This window comes from Athene noctua, chromosome 1, assembly GCF_965140245.1.
Source record: "Athene noctua chromosome 1, bAthNoc1.hap1.1, whole genome shotgun sequence".
NCBI classification, from domain to species: domain Eukaryota; kingdom Metazoa; phylum Chordata; class Aves; order Strigiformes; family Strigidae; genus Athene; species Athene noctua.
This window is the reverse complement of record NC_134037.1, coordinates 97,229,556-97,251,632: the sequence shown is the minus strand read 5'-3', so window position 1 is coordinate 97,251,632 and position 22,077 is coordinate 97,229,556.

The window sequence follows — 22,077 nt, the reverse complement described above, 5'->3', positions numbered from 1 at the left end:
AGGTGTTAACATGACAACCTTCCTGATGGGAAAGCTGATCTAGTAGGTGCCCCTAACCCTTTTTCCTTTGCACTGCTTCCTATTTCTCCTTTTCCCCATTGCCTTGTCTTGCCATTATGGTTTTGGTTTTAAACTTTGTTTTTAAACAACCCCATTCCTAGGGCTTATTACTGGTTTGTGTCAGATGCATTGAAATGTCAATAAATGGTCCTACAGCACTGCTGGCTGCTGCTACCCTCTCTGGTCTTGCCAAATCGATAAGTGTTGACCAGGGAACATGGAACCTACTTCACGGGTCAAACCACTGTTTGTTCCCTGTCCTGGTTCAGCTAGGATAGGGTTAAGTTTCCCCAACAGAGAAGGGAGAATGGATCTCCAGCCGGGTTATTCATACCATGCTGATGTCAGGTCCAGCGTGACAGCGTGGGAAGCTTTTTTTCCTTTGTGGCTTTGGTGACGGGAAGCACACGGCGGGCTCTCTGTAACCATTGTGGTATTTCTCTGTATATCTTTTGTCTTGTTTACTGTTATCACTGTTTATGGTTGTTATCATTGCTACTGTTGTTGTTCAGATTGCTTATTACACTGTTGTATTAAATTTCTTCTTGTTTTAACCCGGGGTCTGTGCCTCACTTCCAGCCTGACTGGCTGAGGGTGGGGGAGGGACAACGGCAACGTGGTCTCTGGTCCCGGCAGGGCTTAAACCACCACATTCCCAAAGCTTCTGTTCGGTACTAGGTATATAACTCAAAACACTGCCACTTCTCCAGAGAACTGGAGCAGATTGGCTGGAACCTGGATGATGTGATGAGGGGCTTGAAAAATTGAGTGCAAGCTCCCCATTTTTCTTCAATTTGTGGCAGAAATAGCAGCAGCAGAAGCTATACAGGGGAAGAGGAGGGCTGTAGGGCCGGTAAGCCAACTGCCAGAGTACAGTTTTCCTCTTGTCAGCTTTGTCACCAACATACTCGCTTTAATGTCTGTAAACATGGACCATACTTTCAGCAAGGGGAACTCAAAATCTTTCTGCGGCTGCAAAGTTCAGAGTTGGGAGACATGAATTCTTCCTCATTTTCCCATGGACTTGATAGTTAGGCTTTGATGAATGACTTAGTATGTTGTGCAGTGATTTGCAACAGGGCACAGTGTGAGTCAGGTACCAATGCTCTGAGCTGGTAGCTTGCTGCCTGACTTAAATGACTACACAAAGTGCAGGGCTGGCATTAGCCCCCATCAGTCCTTACCACTTTGGAAAATCTGTGGGTACAAGCTGGATAACTGCAAACCTGTGATATTTGGTGCAATGAGATCTCCTTTTACCTCTTACGTGCTATCTGAGAACATGCTTTCCTTGTCATATCGAAGTCAGTGGCTCCCTTAATGCCAAATAAGAATTCCTTACCTCATGAAATAGTCCAATGAGTTGCAATTGTGTATTTAAGCATCTAGGTGATGCATGGTTTCCAAAAAACCTTATTTGCATTTCTCCCTGCATCATCTTTCCTCCTTTCCTGACATACTCCCTTACCTGCGCTCACTGCTGTGCTCTCTTTCAAGTCATTTCTTCTGATGTCTCCTCCAGCTAATTAGGGAAACAACCCTGAGAGGCATCATGGATCTCAGCTATGTGTTACAGCCATGTAAATTTGCTTTGACGTTGAGACAGCCTCGATTTCTCCCTGCCTGCAATGGGAGTCAGTGAGCTGGAGAAGAGGAAATTGTTTGCATTACGCAGCCGTGACAGTGAACCAGAATGAGCCTTGTGCTGCAGTGGGAAGTGTTTTGTGATTTAATTTAATGTCTGGAGGAATGGCAGTCTGAATAAGTAGCAGCAGGCAGGGAAACTGAGTTCTGGCTTTGGAAAAGGCAGTCTGAGAGATAGAGAGCGCGTGTGAGTGTGTGAGTGTGTGTGTGTGTGTGTGTGTGTGAGGCCTGAGCCTGTGGCTTCCAGTCCCATGAGACTGTGCTGCTTTTCTGTGAAAGGGTCAAGCAGCATATGAACTGGTTTAACTAGTAGCCATCTAAACTGCGTCAACAAAAACTCAAAGCCCTAGTCCAGGATGAGAGGGGATGACCGTAAATGCACATAATGACATTCATTTAAGTAAAACTCTTTGGTCTTTTTTATCTGAAGAATGATCATAATTGCCCCATTTAGATGTAGAAGATATGAAATTGTTCCTTTACTCTCTTCATCATTTACCTGTCATTAGGAACCTCATAAAGGCGGCATTACGGCTACATTTGTAGGTAAAAGCTACACATTCACATGTGTGCCTGCTTGCAGTCATACCTATGGTTGGGGAATATTAGCAAGGTCACAAAAGCAGGCATTTAAAATGGAAGAAATGTCCGAATTAACACTGGCCAGGTAACTTCCTTTAATGGTTTGTGCACCTGTGCTCTGATAGTCTTTAATTACATTATCTCATACGTTTTATCCCTCCTTTCAGGGCGCAGGATACACGGTGTCCATTTAATGAGCAGCTGTTCAATACTTTGTTTTACCATTACTGACGAATACACATCCCCTTTCCTTGTTACTGGGAGCTAATCAAACCCTGCTCTGAGGACAGCATGAATCATTTCCACTTGTTTTTTTTCTGCAGTGCTTGCCACTGATGTATCTGAACACTTTCCCCTTTAATTTGTCTTCAGATAACACGGTGAATTGAACTGGGGTGCTGTTTTTCACTCTTTGGAGCAAGGGAGTTAAGAGAACAAGAAAGTTGAAAGGGGTTCTTAGTTTTGGATGCCCATATGTGATATTGAGAACACCTTGTAATGTGAGACAAGCTCTGTTCACAGTGCGGCACCACTGTTTGCAGCTGCCTTTTGTGTGCTTCTGCCAGTCAGACCCCCAGATAACTTATCAGGGAGCTAGAAAATAGCCCATGAATAAAGATTACTTTAAGTTGCTTGTGCGATGTTCAACACCCTTTTGTGTTTGCAATCACTATCTTCATTCTTTTCAAATCTTTCAACTTAAAAAGTCAAGCCTCTAGGATAAAAAGTAAGAATGAAGGAGCATAGGAGACCTTGCAAAAAATCTTTAGGGAGCCGAAAAAATCAAATTAAATTAGGCAGCTAAAGACTGTATTATAATTGCACAAAAACATCGCATACACTTCAGTTCTAACATTTCCGTCCTTTGCATGCTTTTGCTGAACTTGAAACCACGAGAACGTTCTTTGCAAGTGGGTGTGCATGTGTGCCTGAATCGATGTGGCCTAATTCCTAAATTTAAAGACAAAGTAGCTCAAAACAAGATTTCTGTCATGTAGTAATACAGGACTTGGTATGAACCATTACAAGATTTGGAACATTTCAGTTGCAGAGCGGGAACCTTAACCCCCTGAGTTAAAGGGTTGTCTGATAGCAGAAGGTGGTTGTCATCATCAGCTTTAATTCTCTGTAGGGAGAGAAGAAACACCCACTTTGCCAACACCTATTCACAGACCCTTGCCTTCAGCAGAAGTCTAACGACAGTTGGGAGTATGGGCTCTTCTTTAAGGTTCTCAAAGTCAGGTGTTTTGCTGGTTGCAAACTCTTCTGCCAGTGAAGGACAGAATTTTTTACATCTGCTTTGTCTGCCATTTCAACTTCTTTATTCTCTCCGTGGGACTTGCTGAATATTTGTCAAAAACATACTGTGATGGAGGTTTGATTTAAATACATGTCGTTGCAGGCTTGAATGTTAGTTTTATGCAGAGAAAAGCCGCATTACAATGCACTAATGACAAGAAGTCCTAGGGTGGATTAATATGTTTATGAACTAGTTAATCAAATATACACAAGAAAAAATAGTGACCCCTAAGGAAAACTATACCTAAAGCTTATACATTATATTTGGAATTCATTTGAAAAGTTTTTTGTTTAACTTATTTTTTGATAATACTTGACAGTGAATTAGTGAATCCACTGATATGCATGATATAATGCAAGGGGAGTCTAAAAAATTGTTATCCCAGTTCTGCTTTCCAGTTCTTGCCAGAGAATGGCAAGAGGTGCCTTCATCTTGATGAAAACCTTCAGGGGTGTTTGACAATGAAGTGTTTGTGAGTGAGCTTTTCAAACCAGCTAATCTGTTCATCAAGTAAAACAGAAGTTGCCAGACTCTGTCAGATCTATGTTATGATTAGTGTGAATAATTTTCATGGGCGCTAGATGTTTTCAAGGGAAGAGTAGAAGCCTCAAAGAGGACAATTCTGGAATCACTTTTCTTCCTTTTGTCTGACCCTTTGCGTGTTTCAGTTCTTATTTGTTGTTATCACAGGTTGGAGGCTACTCTTAGTTCTGTGCAGCAGTAATGGCATCTGGAGATGGAGAGATGGAAGGAAGCACAAAAAAGTGAGGGAGGACAAGGATACAAGCAGTGGGACTTTCTGGTCACATTGCCTTTCATGGGACCATCCTGCTGGCTCCTGTAGGAGCACTGGGTATCTTCCAGGAGGTATCAGTGAAGGAGCATGTTTAACCAAGGCATCTGCTGCTTAGAGGACATACACACAGAGGTGGGGAAACAAGAGGCAGTTGCAAGAAGTGTGCATGATCACGTCACTGAAATGCATCTCAAGTAAGAGAAGTATAAGTGAGAAAGGGACTGATATAGTACATGGCAGGAGGCTTAAGCAGAAATGCAAGCAGAAGCTCTTTATCTGTTTGTATCTTGACTTCATTTTGGAAAACTATGTTGCCTATGGAGATGAGGACAGCATCGTTTGATGCCAAGAGGTTTGCTGCACAGTATTAAATAAATCGTCTTCCTGTTGTATGATGAGTTCTCAGGTGTTTTTTTTGCCTGAGGTCACTCAAGCTCTTCTTGTGAACAGCTGACGCCACTGCAACACACCAGGCTTTGTCTTCCTGTTTACTCCATCTTCATTCTGTCTCAGCTTTTTGAGACTTAAATTATTTCCTGGTTTTTGAATCTCATTAAGTATCTTCTGTTTCTTGGAGACATGCTTATTATGGAAAGCAAAACTGCAAAGAAATTTTTTTTCAAGAGAGCCAAGACAAACCTCCAGGAACCATTTAGTGTTTTGCATAGTGACTTTGTCTCCTACAAGAAATGATCTCTCTTGCTTGTGGGGATTGGCTGGGCATCGGATGGTGAATGGTTGAATTGTGCATCACTTGTTTTATATGTTCTCTTAAAGTTATTCTATTTTACCTTCCTTTTCTACCCTATTAGACTGTCTTTATCTCAACCCATGTGGGTTACTATTTTTTTCTGATGATCCCCCCATCTCACTTGGGGATGTCAGGAGGAGTGAGTGATAGTCTGTGTGGTGCTTAATTGCTGGCTGGGCTTAAACCATCACACATGGGGAGAAGAATCTTCTTTCTATGATTTTAATGATAACCACTGGATATGCATATGAAAATACAGGTGCACATTTGAAGCAGCATTGGTCTCATTTTCAGTTTTATTTTGAGTTTGAGTTGAGATTTTTCCCTTTTTTCTGTTAGCTGTTTCTCCCAGCCTAGCTCAGAAATACATATTTTTGAAGGTTCTGTATGGAATGCCTGTCTCAGCTTGAGCAGAACTCATTAATCTTCTATGGCACTGAACTGAAAGGATTAATGAAAACCCCTCATCTGGATTTGTAGTTATTCTGACCCTTCATTTTTATTTCTGATTTCCAGTTTGAATTAATACTATAAACCCCTTGGAACTCACCACCCACCGCCTAATTAATTAATGATAATTTTTCAGGAACTGGATTGCTCTATGGATTAATTTTTAAATCACTGGTGAGCTTATTGGGACTCTTGTGATCAGCAGGGTGCCTCTACAAGCCACAGCTCCTGGAGACAAGCCATTACATGAGCGCCTCTTCTCTCCTTAAAAATAAAATAAAACAAAAATTAAGAAAACTGAAGTTCTCCAGTTGTAAAAATAAGCTTGAAAGTCTGATAGAGCCTTGTGCTAATTCCCACAGTTCAGAAGGAAGACAAAATGAGACTAGCATTGATTCATAAGTCTCATTGTTTTTACAATTGTGATTCTTGGGTATTTGACTTCTGATCAAAAACCCTCAAGATTTATTCAAATCTTTGGTCATGGTGCTCTTCCAAACCAGGCTGCTAGTGTTTTGTGCAAACGGGCAATAGGCAAAGCAAAAAGAAATAGGAGATCTCAGTCCAAGTCTTAAGCACAAGGCATCCATTTATACTGTTTAACCCAGGAACTTCAGAAAGGTTGTATTTGCATTGGAAAGGCAGAAAGTTCTACCTAGTTACAGGATGGGGGGGAAAAAAAGAAAAAAAAAAAAAGGAAACCAAGGTGGCCACCTCTGTTACAAATCAGCTCATCTCCAAACCAAACTCAGGAGTGATAACTTGATTTCTGCCAGCCGAGAAACTTACTCTTGGCCCTCATTGCAGTCAGTCTGACTCTTATCCATTTCACTGAGCAAAGAAATTCTATTACAAGGAGTGGTTATTAAACCTGATATTTCAAGAAAGCTGGCTTTTCCACCTAGTAAAAGCACCTATATATTTTCAAAAGTGGCATACTTCAAGGTTAAACACTGACTATGATTTTACAAAAGCTTGCATTACAGTGGCAGTTTTGCAAACATTTGCAGTTAATTGCAGGAAATTTGAGTGTAGCATCAAGGCTAAAGAAACAGTTACAAGTGATTTACACTTCAAAGATTTCCCAATAAACATCAATCCAAGCATTTTAAGCTTGATTCCACTATAGCTTATATAAGTGTAAACCAGGAGTAATTTTATTGAGGGCGTGAACTGTGCAAGGCTAAACCGGCATAAAGCAAGCTCCCTAAAGATGCCTTTGCTTTAGGAAAAGCCTCACTGGGACTCTTCATAACTGGAAGTAAAACATTTCATTTAATGACTAACACTGAAACCTATGCCAACATGTTTGTATGTATTTGGTGATGTCCCTTCAAACAACTATGGCTTTGTGGAAAGAATCTGACCATGTGTATGATTGGGATAAGGACTATTGAAACAGACATGAGAATAGCAACTTCCTCTGCCGAGGAAGACCTGGGTGGGGAGAGCATCTAAGTGACCAATTAGTATTCTTGTTATTAAATTAAGAAAAGACACTTGTCAGCTGAAGTGAAAACAGAATTGAATGTAAAATCTAAAATAAAAAGTAAAACATACTTTTAAAATGAAATCAACCTCTAAACTGTGGGGTCTGCCAGTCAATGGCTGTTCATGTTTCAGAGCTATCACGCCAAGATCCACAAGCTGTAAAGCATTAACTTGAACATATAAATAAATTTTGATTTACTAACTGTTGCAGTGATTTCAATACCCAGGGTGTGACAGTGGTGTAGAGGAAAGGGAAAGCAGACACACAGTGCATTGAAGGGGATACTTGAGCTGTTCCCACTGTTCGGAGATCCCAGCATAGGGGGACTCTGCCTTCCTTTCTTCCGAGGGATTTGAGTGGATTACCAGTGTGCAATTCATCTGTGGGCTGCTGCTCTTTATTGCCTAAGAAATTGCCTTTCACTCTCTTGTGTATATAGCACAAGTGGAGTAAGTTGGGAGTTCTCTGTGGTGACACTGATATTTCAGAGTAGGATATTATTATCAGACCTTGACATTCAAGATTCAGGGAAAACATCTGAGTGGGAGGTTTTCTTCTTAAGATTGGAATGATGGTCATGAACAGTGGATGCATATCTTTGTCTTTCATTATTCAACTGATAAACACTGCCATTTTTGTTTGCAAATGCAATAATTGAGCAAGCCTGACATTTCTTTTAGGAGAGTTCTTGAGACACATTTGCAGGTGCCTCAGAAAATGTTGGTGTGTGGAGAGAGATCTTGAAGGGACTTACATTTTTTTAATGATATTATATAGTTTTTAAGACATGCACAGACTGTTTACATCTAGAAACTATCTGTGATAATTACTGAATTGCAACTGTGCCTGAATAAAGGAGACAAAGAAATTCTAATTTTCCCTTCTTAACAGTACTAGTGTAACAAAATGAGAGTCTGAATGGCAGGGATAAACCTTGTTTTACTGTATAATTTGAACAGTTTAATCCAGTGGATAGTTTGGTTGATGAACCTTCCACTAATTACCACAGGTGATTTGTGTTGTGCAAGTTCAAAATATTTTGGGAAATATTTTTTTCTGAATAACACTTTGGTCATTTTGTCCGATTGTTTCAGAGACAGCTGATCACCCAGCACTGTCAGTGAAATAACTTTTCTTCTCTTTGAGGTACAACCTCATTGCTCATGATCCATGGCAAGATGGGGGGGTCAATCAAGAGGATGGGCACAGCTTTGGAAACATAGTGGTGATATTGCAGCTTCTTTTATGCCTCAAATTACCTGTGACGTTTCATTTAAAACTGAAGGGGCATAAAAGAAGAAATCCCTGGCTTGAGTAGTAGTGATAATTACACAAGACAAGCCTTGCTACAGGAACACTCTTAAAATTAATCTTAGGAGAAAGAAATCTGTGGGCATGGTACTCCTCTCTGAGGAGTGAGAGAAAGGAAGGGGAGGCTTCCTGGACCTCTGCTCCTACTGGTGCTGGCTCTCATGCCCTTGTTTGTGCTCCTGCCTCAAAGCAGAGCCCTCCCGAGGCACTGCTGCAATTACACCTGCCTCTGCTTCTTGCTGCACCACTATCAGAGTGGTGATCTTACTAGTGCTGTGAACCCAAGGAGGTGCAGGGTAAGTTAATTAATAAAAACTGTCCATGGAGGGTTGTGGAGTTGAGGACTGCTTGCAGGGATGATGCCTTCTCAGGGAGGAAAAGTGGTTTGATGAGATGACTGGAGACTGCTGTGGCACTGGTGCTGCCATCTGACAGGTTGTTCTGCTGATTAAGGATACCAGTTAAACTCGGACACCAGAGTGAAAAGAGTAGGCGTATTTTACTAGGTGATAACCAATGTAACAGTGTAATACAGAAAGCATGCAGTAAGAAAAAGCAGAATAGTGCACTTAAAGCAACAAAGAGGAAAATACAGGGTAATGCATGAAATCATTACTACACGCGAGAGAGAATAGAGATTAAGAAAAATACATCACCACTCGCGTATGTTACCACCATCCAGACTCACAGTCACTGGGGAGCCCCGGTTACAGCGAGGGTTTGGAGAGCCTGTCCTGGTAAGTGGGAAATCCTCCGCGGTGTAACCACCTGTAGGTGAGGCTTCCAAAGTCGCTGTGAGCGGGTCCAGCCTTATATACCTGAGATCAGCAAGCCAGAATCGCTGGCACATTTGTTTTGAGCGGAAAATTTCTGGTTTCATTCTCCTTTGGATTCCACCCAAAGCCTGGCCAGGGCTCAGGAGGGAAACCAAGGGAGTTTCTAACAAGGCCGATACTTGGGTTCTCAGCCTTGAACAAGGCTGAACAAGGGAAGTCGGACACATTCTCTCCTCACTACTGATTATATTCTAAGACGCATCTTTCACTAGCGAGCTTCCATACTTTGTTAATGATTACATACTAAGTTAGCAGCTTCGGCTTGGGGCCTGTTGTTCTGGCTTCAGTATTTCAATGATTCAGCACTTTTTACATCAGCATAAGTGGGTTGTTGTAACTTAGTGCAATACCTACTAGCACAATGGTTATCAGTTACAAAACATACAGGGTTCATCTATAGGTCAACTCTGGCTTGGGCCAGTTGTCCAAGCCTTAGCACTTCACAGGTGTGATAGCAAAATGAAGCTGTGACTGGCCGAATATAAAATTTTACTTCTTATTATTTTACATAACTCAGGTTATTTTCAAGCTGCAAGCTGATTGATCATATTGTCTTCTTACTTCAGATTTCACCTATAGTTTTCAAACAAAATTGTTGTCCTTCATTCTTCCTCTGAAAATGTGCCAGTGCATAATGCCACTGATACAGAAAATTGGGTGAGACAGCTGCATTTTAATGCAGGTGTAGGACTCTTACAGATATGTACAGACTGTCAGTCAGTGTGAGCTGGTGCGATCTGATTTACCTTCCCTGAGACTCTAGTCTCTGGCTATTAAATTGCCTCCAAAGACTTCAGGCCAACAGGTTTTCTTTTCAAGGTCTTATTAAAGTTCACCTCTTCCAAGGTGTCTGGAGGTCCTGCTTCTTCCCCAGAGATACACTCACTGGTGAATGACACTGCTCTGTTACCGCTAAGTACAATATAAACAAAATGGACATTCATCCTGCCATCCAGGGCACTTCAGAGAGCTTGCTCTCTGACACACTGGCCAAGTCCTCCAGCTGTGTGTTGGGAACCCTAACCTGTGGTGGTGCTTGTGCAGAGACAATATTATGTAGGATATTGATAGATACCTTCAGGACATGAGGCTCTTCTCTTACTTCTCTGTGAAGCAAGTGGCTCTGTTTCTCCTCTGTTAACTAAAAGTATACATGCTACTGCACATGCAGGTTTTTTGCTGTTCTGTTTATAGTGCAAAGTCAAATTCGGGATTACTGCAACATCTGTACTGCTGATGCAGCAGAGCAAAACCTGCCTGTTCCCTTTGTTGTAGAATAGGGATTACAACATGTAGGCTCAAAGGGACTTTTTAAACAGGAGCGAACACAGGACTGGAGGAAACATGTGCCCTCTTACTGACTCCTCAGAAGGTCTTGAGAAAGTCATCTAATTTACATCTGCTCGTCCCCCTTATACATACAGAGACTGTACCAATTCTGTCCCTAAAGGGGGAGCAGTGTGGGCTAATTAATGAATATTTGTAAAGTGCTTTGAAAAGGAAACCTGCTACATCTTATAATTACCTGATACAAGCCAGATCCCAGGGGAGCACTCCAGATGGCTGGTGCTACATCCTTCACCCCTGCTGCTGAGGGCGGTACAGGGAGTGATCCTGTGCTCTTCCAGTGAAGCAGATGGGGACCCCCTGGGGTATGCACATGGCGTTTTCCTGGAAGTGAGATTTAATTTTTTTTAAATGGAAGAATAATTTTGTTATCTCTGCAAAACTAGATGTTTGAAGTCTGTCTCTTTCCCTTTGATTTTCACTGCCTTGTTTTTTTCATTTGCAGCCAGACCACTGGGCTGAAAGGAGCAGAGAAGAGGGGGCATTTGGAAGGAAAACTGAACAAGTGCCTATCCCCACCCTGCTTTTCTCCGTTTTGCATGTCTTATGGAGAAGTGGTTTCCTTAGCTGCCTTGTAGAAAAAAGCCAGAAGGGATTTCTGGGTATTTCACACGCCTTTCTAACCTTAACAGCACTGATATTGCTTGCTTTTCTTTTTCTTTTTTCTTTTTTTTTTTTTTTCTTTTTAAATTTTAAATAGAATAAAAATCTATTGCTGCAGAACGTATCACGGACAATACAACAATAAGTTCTAATGAGCACATGGAGCCTGGCTCAGGTTCCTTCCTGGCTTCTGTGTTCCTTCTTCAGCCATGCCAAGACCTCTCACCACAACTGCCTTTGCTATAGCAATATTAGAGTTTTTTGCCTTACATTTAAAAACTGTCTCTTAGTAAGCTGTCTATGTTGCCCAGAAGGAAAGGAACCAGGTTGGATAAAATTTGAGAGAGTGCATTCTGTGATAAATGTGTTTTGTAAGAAAGTTATTCATATAACACAGGAATAAAAGCTGGGAAAGTGTTCTGAGAAGAGCTGAAGGGATGATTAGAGAAAACAGCCCCTCTGGGAGTTTAAACTCTTTCATTTATCAAGAGAGAAGGCTAAAGTTTGACTCAAGTAGTCTGATCATGGCATTCATTTAACTTTCAATCTCTGCGGTTCAGATGTCCACAAGGTGTCTATCTCTGAGCATAGCTGAATCACACTGAAGAAGGGCCTGTTTCTCATCCTGACCATAAAGGTGGCTCAAACAAATGCAGATCTGTGGTCTGGTCCACCTTCAGTCAGGTGTTCCGTCCACAAGACAAAAAGAGTCAAGGACTGGGAATTAAAGCTGGTCTAGTTTATACTGGAAATATTAAACAGGTTTATTATAATGAGAGTAATATAAAATTGGAATGATGTAAAAAGTGTATGGTGATTTCTGCTCCATTGTAGATTGGAAAATCTAGGCAGGATATTTATATTTCAGTGGTGACTTTATTCAAAGAACAGTGAATCTGAAGAAGTCCTCTGGATGATGGTAAATAAGAGGCCAGTTTAGATTATTTGGATGGAGCTTTCAGGCCAAATGCTGTCAGTTCCTGTGAAAAGACCCCAAACCTCAAAGTGAAGCTCAGTAACCACCCAAATTCACATGGTTTCCCACCAAAACTATGTGGGTCAGCAAACTGCAAATACTACTAGAAATGATGCAGCACTCTGACTGTCTGAACATGTTGGCAGAGAAAAGTGGATGTGACTGGGAAAATGTTTTATTCAATATTTTGGGACCTGACATGAATTAGATTCTCATGCATGCTGGGAGACATGCCCTGCCCCAGCAACTTCAGGCTTGAGGGAATGCAGTGGTTTGTATTGTCTCTCTGTGCTTTCCTCCTGCCTGGCATCATGTATGCATGTGGCCTGAAACATAGAGTGTGGTCCGGGGAAATGTGCAATAATAGTTAAAATCATCAGAACTGCAAGAAATCCTGCTCGTGGATTAGAGCCCTGATGACTAGCAAGAGCAAAGATTAAACCTGAGAAAAGTGTCACTCTGAGTGTGAAATGAGAGAAGAGCAGGGTCCAGACGCTGGAAATTATGGGAGAATGCTGGGGCAGCAATAGTACTTCCTTCCCCTCTTCCATCAAACATGAGTTTGTCTCCTCTTTCAAGCTGAGAATTGGCATCTTCTCTCTGATCAGCCCTCAAAGACAGTCTCTTCTGTTGCTGGTAAAGGTACTCAGCAAGCCCTTTTTTCCATTGTATTCATTGCGTTTTGGGAGGACTTCATGTAAATATGCACAAATACCTCATTATCTTCTGCTAGTGCTCTCATTATAGATTCCCTTTGTGAAGCCTGCAGAAAGGTTAGGCTGCCTGATTTGTAGAGGTCTGCCACCTCTCATACTGACCAGCATTAGCTCATTATTTCCTTGTGTTCACTTGGGCTTGACCTGTTGTTTACTGTCTTGGATATCTTGGAAAAATATCCACTCTCTACATCAGAAGCTTTCAGAATACCATGCTGAATTATTTATTACATACTATGACTGTACTTGTATCTAAATATATATATAAATATTCATCTCTGCATATTCATACAGAGTCCCTTTTGCTTGTGTGGTTGTGTAAATCCTGAAGGTGTGGCAAAAAAAAAAAAACCCAAAACCAAACCTGGTGCAAAACTGGTCCCTCACAAATCCCAGACTAGTTCTCTGTTACTGTGAGTCCCACTGTGCTTGTGCTATCACAGTGTATCATTTCAGCCTCCTCTTCCCAGACCAGATCTTTCCTCTTGCACCCTCTCTTCCTTTCCAGGGCTAAGCACACTTTCAAATCAGGCAGTTAATTTGCACACTTTTTCCACACAGAAGCTGCCTATCTGCCAAACATGATAACCAATATTTTATGTTCTTTGGCTTTTATCAACCTGTCTAACAACATCTTCTGCAGACAATTAACTTATCTACTTTAGTGTGCTCTTTGTGGGCCTCTTTCTCTGTTAATTTTATGTTCACAGGCCATAATAATGCAAGCAATATTGGATCGTATCTATGTTGATGCAGCTCCTTGTGTTTCCGTATTCTTCCCTGACCTGGCAAGTGCTCTTGGCAGAACATTTGTGGCTCGGCTGAGATGCAGGGAATGAGTAACCTCCACCAGAAAGCAGGGACTCCAGCTTTACTATCTGATTACTAAACCCGTGCTTGAGGCTATACATAAAGAAGAAGCTCCAGTGGCCTCCTCATGAAGGGCCTAGGCCAGTGGTGGTTCTGGCACTAACACTGTCTTTCTTCTTGCTTGCCACCAGTGCTCCATAGCAGGGGCACAAGTCTCTAGTTTCAACAGAAAAGGGAAACATTTTCTGCAGTTGTCTGTTCTCATTACAGCCTTAAAGTTGTCAGAGGAAGAGATTAAGGCTGTGTCGTTTTTGGTTTTTGTTGCTGTCTTTGTCAAGAAAATGAATTGTCACATAATCTCAAGACCTGATCTTTTCTCATTAGGTGATGCTTTTAGCCTGAGACTTAAGGGGAGTTGTAATGAGAGCAGACATTGACGCAGAATGAGCATGTTCCCACTGGTGGCATCCCAGTGGCAATCTGAGCATTTCTAATTCTCGACCCTGCTGGAGCTTAGAGGTGTGTTTGTACTGAGTGGGGAAGCAGAGGAATCCATTCTGGGTTTGGTGGCCTCCAAATATTCCTTAGGTCAAGATATAAATGGATGATGTAAAAGCCATCAAGCAAAAAGACAATGCCATAAATGAGTGGTAGCTTCATTTACATATAGTCAGCCTCTACCTGAGTGTTTGTGTGGACAGAGAAAACACACTGTTAAACAATTTCTTTGAAAATGCAGTGACCAGATAACACAAGGTTTTAGTAATCACTAACTGAAGATAGGAGTGGTGTTTTCCGTGTCAACAGATCCTGGCGCCAAAAGTAATTCTTAAAACTGAAGCCCACGTCTATTTGGAAAAAGCAGGTATCTCTCTAACAGGAGTTGTGTGTGGGAGATACTGTTAAAGTCCAATGCCTAGAAGCCTCCAGCCCAAGTTGGCAGGACTTGCTGCATCACCTTTCATGCATAAGAGGTTGTGCCCATTGTTGCAGAACTGTAAATGAATTACTTATAACTTTGAGACTAAAAATTGCTCAAATGTTGGGCTTAGACTGCCCTGGAAGTCTGTAAGCATGAAAGAAGTTGACATGTATTTCTGATGTATTTCTTTAGCTCTCAACTGCCTTCATAGTAGCCCAGGGATCCTTGCAGAGGGAGCAATAATATGTATTCAGTCATTCATTTTCAGTACTCTAATTGCAGCAATAACCCAACCTGTGGTCATAAACAAGCTTTTTTAACTCCAGGTTTCTAAAGCCTTAATCTGAATGTATGCTGTAGCCTCACAAACCTCAATAATGACAGCTAGCATGATATGAGTACAGTTTTTCTCTTGAGATGGTAACACATGGATGCCTGCATTAAGGTGTTAGCTTGAAACTACATCCCATGGGTCAACAGAAAGATATATGATATCTTTCTCTTTCCATAAAGTGATCAAAACAAGTTATGTTATTCAAAAAAGTTAGTACAATCTTCTGTATGCACCATCAATCATCCTACATCTTGATGTTTTACCTGCCTCTTGATTTGGGTTTAAACTCTGCTTTATGATACCATTAGGACATTTAAGCTGGTATGAACAGTTCATCTATTGTTAAGGCTTCTGTAAGACCTGTAGTGTTTAATGCCTTATCAAAGCTTTTATCCTAGCAATATAGGAAGTAACTAATGCTCCAGAAAGACCAACAACATATTAGCAGAAAGGAAGGGACCTACATTAATTTTCATTTTGCTAATGTTCTTTGGCTATATGCTCTTTTAACTTAGTATTAAGGTTTTGAAAGTAAAAGGTTAAAAATTGTTAGTTTATTGCCAGATATTCAAGAGGCTGAAGTTTAGGGTATTTCATCCATCGAGGAGCTTTTTTACTTGGTCCATATCGATCATCTGACCATCGATACATTTTAAGCGAAGGTGAAGATTAGATTTAAGGTTTACTTAAGGGCAGAGAACAATGGAAAGATGAAAATCCTCTTAACCATTTAGCCTTTGCAAACATCATACCTTATTCTTGGTGCATGCTTAAAAGAAGATGCAACATGAAACTGGACTCCTCATTTTATATTTTTCAAAGCTTCAGCCTAGAAAATTGCACCAAAATTGCAAAGTATTGCTTAGGCCCTTCAGATACGAGTGTTAATCCTAGTCCAGTAGAATCAAGAAGATCCATTAATAAGATAGATCAGTTGCCCTTTCATTTTCAAACTAGATTTAGTTTCTACACTAACTACAGTCTTGGATATACCAGCAGTGTCAGTAGTCAGCTGAAATTCAGTAAAACTTAAACTCTTGCTAACAATGGTCATGTGTACCACAGGCTAACAAACAGAAGTATAGAATCCCTTAAACCATTTATTTCTACTCCCTTATGTGAGCATTGACACCATTATGAGCTGAAAGTTTGAAACGGGTGATAACTAGGTGCTCTGCAAAGTCTCACAACACATCAAATGTGTAATTAATCATGTTTGACAGATGACAGTAGGCACCACGGAAAATGTGACAATAAACCTATGGTTTTGAGTTTATTTACCCTTCTTTCTGCCCCTCCAAATCCCCATCCTTAATTAAACCTAAAAATGATACCTCAGTGGCTGATACCTTCGCAGAATATTCTGACCTTCTTGACGTGAATTTTGAACTAAGAGAAGTAAAATAAATTTTGTCCCCCCAAACAAGTACTCCAAAAAACTACTTTTGAAAGAACTTTAGTCAAAAAGGTTAGCTGTGGAATTCAGCAAGTGAATAAAAATTTGCAATACAAACATTACATGCTATTGTATGCCTATTTATAGATATGCTCCAAGATGTTAAGAAACACTGATAGGTATTCTTCTTAGCAGGAAAAAACATTCCCCAAATTCCAACATGGTCTCTAAGCTTAGCGATGGCTGAAGACAAATGACCAGTGTCTTCACTAAGTGTAAATCACTGGTGCCTCCTGCTCACAAAAATCCCTGCTTCAGGTAAGTGGGTACTGGAAGTTCAAGGTGAAGCCTGAGCTACACAACCTTGCTTTTTGTGCACCTACCATGGAGCTCATTCTTTGTGCTGTAACTACAGGTAAGTTAGCTGTGCCCATGTCAAAGGTAAACACAGTGAAAATCCCTGCTGACATCAGTCCTCCTTCTAGCTCAGCATACCTTGAGATCTCCAGTTAGCCATCATTTCCTCTTCTTTTTCAAAACCTTGATTCAAAGTCCAAACTACAGTGTAGCATAAAAAGGTGAAATAGCAATTAGCTGCACCAAAATACATTGTTTTTTGTTTGTTTGTTTGCTTGTTTGTTTTTTCTCTAATCACACATCCTCATGTCCCTATTTTCAGCCTGGCTAAAAACTATTAGTTTTGAAGGAGTATTTTCACAGAATCACAGAATCGTTCAGGTTGGAAAAGACCCTTGGGATCATGGAGTCCAACCCTCAGCCCTACTCTACAAAGTTCTCCCCTACACCAAATCCCCCAGCATCTCATCTAAACGACCCTTAAACACATCCAGGGATGGTGACTCCACCACCTCCCTGGGCAGCCTGTTCCACTGTCTGACCACTCTTTCTGTGAAAATTTTTTTTCCTAATGTCCTTTCTGAACCTCCCCTGTTGCAGTTTAAAGCCTTTCCCTCTTGTTCTGTTGCTGTGAGAAGAGACCAGCACCAACCTCTCTACAATGTCCTTTCAGGTAGCTGTAGAGAGTGATGAGGTCTCCCCTCAGCCTTCTCTTCCTTGAACTGAACAGTCCCAGCTCCTTCAGTTGCTCCTCATAGGATCTGTTCTCCAGGCCCTTCACCAGCTCCGTTGCCCTCCTCTGCATTCGCTCCAGCACCTCGATATCTCTCTCTTATCAAGGTGCCCAAAAATGGACACAATACTCCAGGTGTGGCCTCACCAGTGCAGAGTACAGGGGGACTGTCACCTCCCTACTTCTGCTTGTCACACTATTTCTAATACAGGCCAGGATGCCGTTGGCTTTCTTGGCCACCTGGGCACACTGCCGGCTCATGTTCAGCTGCTTGTCAATTAGAGCCCCCAGATCCTTCTCTTCCAGACAGCTCCAGCCACACCTCCCCAAGGCTGTAGCGATACATGGGGTTGTTGTGGCCCAAGTGCAGGACCTGGCACTTGGCCTTGTTGAAGCTCATCTCGTTAACATTGGCCTGCCAATCCAATTTATCCAAGACTCTCTGTAGAGCCTCCCTATCTTCATGTAGATCAACATTCCCACTTAACTTGGTGTCATCTGCAAACTTACTGATGATACACTCTATGTCCTTATCAAGATACCTATCAATAAAGATGTTGAACAGAAATGGTCCCAACACCAAGCCCTGAGGAACACCACTGCTGACCAGCCATCAGCTGAATCTAGCTCCACTGACCACCACTCTCTGGGACCGTCCATCCAACCAGTGCTTGACCCAGCAGACTGTTCACTCATCCAGGCCATGGGCAGCCAGTTTTTCTATGAGAATTCTATGGGGAACTTTGTTGAATGCTTTTCGAAAATCCAGGTAGATGTTGTTGCACTTTTGTTGACTTCCAGCTTCAAATGCCAGGTTGCAGCCAGGGACTTAACATCCTGTCCTATGGGGAGAAAGGCACCCCAGAGTGAAGGACAACAGGACCTTCCTATCATTTGAAAACAGATCTGGTGGTCTCAGGAAGGTGTTCTGTTTCTGCTAGTGCAGCTTTGGCATGGGCAAGACTGTAATCATGTATGAACACAAAGGGAGCAGACATGTTTCAAAGAGAAAGCCAGAGGTACATCAGAGCCTCAAACTTTTCATTTCCTTTGATCACAGAATCATAAAATCATCAAGGTTGGAAAAGACCATGAAGATCATCTAGTCCAACCATTAACCTCTCACTGACCGTTCTCAACTACACCAGATCCCTCAGCACGATGTCAACCTGACTCTTGAACACCTTCAGGGATGGGGACTCCACCACCTCCCTGGGCAGCCCATTCCAACGCCCAACAACCCATTCTGTAAAGAAATGCTTCCTAATATCCAGTCTAAACCTTCCCTGGCACAACTTGAGGCCATTCCCTCTTGTCCTATCACCTTTTACTTGGTTAAAGAGACTCATGCCCAGCTCTCTGCAACCTCCTTTCAGGTAGCTGTAGAGGGCGATGAGGTCTCCCCTCAGCCTCCTCTTCTCCAGACTAAACACCCCCAGTTCCCTCAGCCGCTCCCCGTAGGACCTGTGCTCCAGACCCTGCACCAGCTTCGTTGCCCTTCTCTGGACACGCTCGAGTCATTCAATGTCCTTTTTGTAGTGAGGGGCCCAAAACTGAACCCAGGAATCAAGGTGTGGCCTCACCAGTGCCGAGTACAGGGGTGAGATCCCTTCCCTGTCCCTGCTGGCCACACTATTGCTGACACAAGCCAGGATGCCATTGGCCTTCTTGGCCACCTGGGCACACTGCTGGCTCCTGTTCAGCCGGCTGTCAATCACACCCCCAGGTCCCTCTCTGACTGGCAGCTCTCCAGCCACTCCTCCCCAAGCCTGTAGCACTGCTGGGGGTTGTTGTGGCCCAAGGGCAGCCCCCGGCATTTGGCCTTATGGAAACTCCTCCAGCTGGCCTCAGCCCATGGCTCCAGCCTGTCCAGGTCTCTCTGCAGAGCCTCCCTACCCTCGAGCAGATCAACACTCCCACCCAACTGGGTGTCATCTGCAAACTGACTGAGGGTGCACTCGATCCCCTCATCTAGATCATCAATAAAGATGTTAAACAGGAGTGCCCCCAAAACCGAGCCCTGGGGGACATCACTTGTGACTGGCCGCCAACTGGCTTTAACTCCGTTCACCACAACTCTTTGGGCCCGGCCATCCAGACATTTTTTTACCCAGCAAAGCGTGTGCCCATCCAAGCTGCGAGCAGCCAGTTTCGCCAGGAGAATGCTGTGGGAAATGGTGTAAAAGGCCTTACTGAAGTCAAGGTAGACAACATCCACAGCCTTTCCCTCATCCAATAAGGAGGTTGCCTTGACATAGAAGGAGATCAGGTTTGTCAAGCAGGACCTGCCTTTCATAAACCCATGCTGACTGGGCCTGATCATCTGTTGTCCCACATGTGTTGTGTGATGGCACTCAGGATGAGCTGCTCCATCAGCTTCCTGAGCACTGAAGTCAAGCTGACAGGCCTGTAATTTCCCAGATCATCCTTCCAACCCTTCTTATATATGGGCGTCACATTGACCAATTTCCAATCTGTTGGACCTCCCTGGTCAGCCAGGACTGCTGGGAAATGATGGAAAGCGGCTTGGCGAGCACCCAGACAGCTCCTTCAGCACCCTCGGGTGTATCCTGTCTGGTCCCATAGACTTCTGTGTGTCTGTGTGATGCAGCAGGTCACTGCCTCTCTCCTCCTGGATTGCGGGGTGTCGTTCTCCCAGTCTTTGTCTTCTGTCTGAGGAGGCTGGATTCCCTCAATGCTATTAGTCTTGTTATTAAAGACTGAGGCAAAGAAGGCATTAAGCACCTCAGCCTTTTCCTCAGCACTTGTTGCCATGTTTCCTCCTGTGTCTAGCAGGGAATGGAGGCTCTCCCTGGTGTTTTGCTGTTGATGTACTTATAGAAACATTCCTTGTTTTTCTTGACTGTTGAAGCCAGATTAATTTCTAGCTGGGCTTTAGACCTGATTTCTGCCCTGCATAGCCTCACAGCCTCTTTGTAATCACTGTGTGTGGCTAGCCCCTTCTTCCAAAGGCTGTAAACTCTCCTTTTCTCCCTGAGTTGCAGCCAAAGCTCCCTGTTCAGCCAGGGCGGTCTTCTCTGTCGCTGACTTCTGTTACAGCACCTGGGGACCGCCTGCTCCTGAGCCATTAACACTTCCTTCTTAAAAAGTGTCCAACCTTCCTGGACCCCTATACCCTCAGGACCGTCTCCCAAGGGATTCTGTCAAGCAGTTGTCTAAAGAAGTCAAAGTCCGCCCTTTGGAAATCCAGGATGGCAGTTCTGCTGCCCCCTCTCCTGACCTCTCTAAGAATAGAGAACTCTATTATTTCATGATCGTTGTGCCCTAGTTGGCCTCCAACTGCCACATCATCCACCAGTCCTTCTCTGTTCACAAAGAGGAGATCCAGCAGGGCACCTTCTCTGGTTGGTTCACTCACCAGCTGTGTCAGAAAGTTGTCTCCCACACATTCCAGGAATCTCTGGGACTGATCCTGCTCTGCAGTCTTGTATTTCCAGCAGATGTCTGGGAAGTTGAAGTCTCCCACAAGAACAAGGGCAAGTGATAGTGAGATTTCTCCTAAATGACTATAGAATATTTCATCTACCTCTCTGTCCTGGTTGGGTGGCCTATAATAGTCTCCCACTATGACATCTGCCCAATTGGCCTTCCCCCTGATTCTATGCAAAGACACTCCACCCTGTCTTCACTATGCTTGTACTCAAAGCAATCGTAACAGTTCCTAACATACAGCACCACCCCACCACCTCTCCTTCCTTGTCTATGCCTTCTAAAGGGCTTGTAGCCATCAACTGGTGCACTCCAGTCATGGGAGACATCCCACCATATTTCTGTGATAGCCACTACGTTATAATTCTCCTGTTGCAATTAAGGGTTAATGTCTTCATTGCTCTGAAAGAATCAGTATGCCAGTTGCGGGGGAAAAGGACAATTTTCCCTTCAGAAAGACTTAGGAATGAATGATGACAAGTTCAGACTGATTGATCCAACAGAAGAAACTTCCATCTTCCTCTAAATGTCGTCTTGCTTCATTGAGAACAAAGTGATGTGCATGTATATAATTAATAAATTTAATAGAATTTAGTGCCATTCTTAATATTAGAAACAACTTATTCATAGAGGTGACATTCTATTCCACATGTTCCTTCTAATAGAGGTACACAACTGATAAACCTAATTTTGTAATGTTAACAAATAATTGACAGCCAGTACAGTCATGCTGTAATGTGGTTAGAAATATTTATGTGGAATGTTATAGATATAAACTGCCATGAAAAGGTAGCGAACCAATATCTGGGGCCTAAATTACATACACACAAAGAAAAAATGAAAAAGAGAAGAGGTGGGAATGATATTACTTTTCCAAATGTAATTAATGTTAGTGTGTACGTGTTATTATAAAATGAAAATGTTGATTTGACAATGTAAAGCTCCTATTCTAGAACTACATGTGTTTTTCCTGAAATAAACAAAATACACAGAGCACCAGCAGCTCATGTAGCGCCACTTGTAAGTACTGCACACTTTATAGCCTTCCTAATTAGACTGGCATATATCCACAGAGCTAATCCTCCTGAAGAGCCCTACTCCAGCCTCAGCCGGCTTTTCTGGCCAACTCCCACTGGAAAATTGGAGTGCTCCAACAGAACAGGAAGGGTAACAGATCCAAGCTGTTCATTAACTCAGCTGGGACTAGAAGC